Here is a 587-nt window from a genome sequence, read left to right on the forward strand (position 1 = left end):
AGTGTCACTATGAAGGGGCAGCATGGGGAGTTTGTGTCGACAACACATTCTGAATTTTTACTGTGGTGTTGGTTACAGAAACCTACATATGTGATAAAGTTTCTTAAAACTATATATAAAAAACAAAAATGAGTGCATGTGAAAACTGGTGAGATCCAAGTAAATCCTGTGGTTAAAAGTAGTATAATAATTTCACTTTCCTCTATTTGATATTGGACTACGGTTATGTAAGGTTTTACCTTTGGAAACAGCTGGCTGAAGGGCATTTAGGAAATCTCAGAAATACTCGTTTTTGTGATTCTAAACTTATTTCAAAATTAAAAGTCACATACGACGCGGAGGTAGCTCAGTCGGTTAAGCATCTGATGGTCATGACCTCACGGTTCGTGAGCTCAAACCCCGTACTGGGCTCTGCACTGATGGTACAGAGCCTACTTGGGATTCTCTCTCTCTCTCCCTCTCTCTCTCTCTCTGCCCTCTCCCATCTCGGTCTCTATTTCAAAATAAATAAACTTAAAAAAAATTAGAAGTTATATAAACGTTGCATTTACATTAATTTTATAAACCACTTGATGCTGCTTATAAAC

Source organism: Panthera onca, chromosome E2 (genome assembly GCF_046562875.1).
Source record: "Panthera onca isolate mPanOnc1 chromosome E2, mPanOnc1 haplotype 2, whole genome shotgun sequence".
In the NCBI taxonomy this organism is placed as follows: Eukaryota; Metazoa; Chordata; class Mammalia; order Carnivora; family Felidae; genus Panthera; species Panthera onca.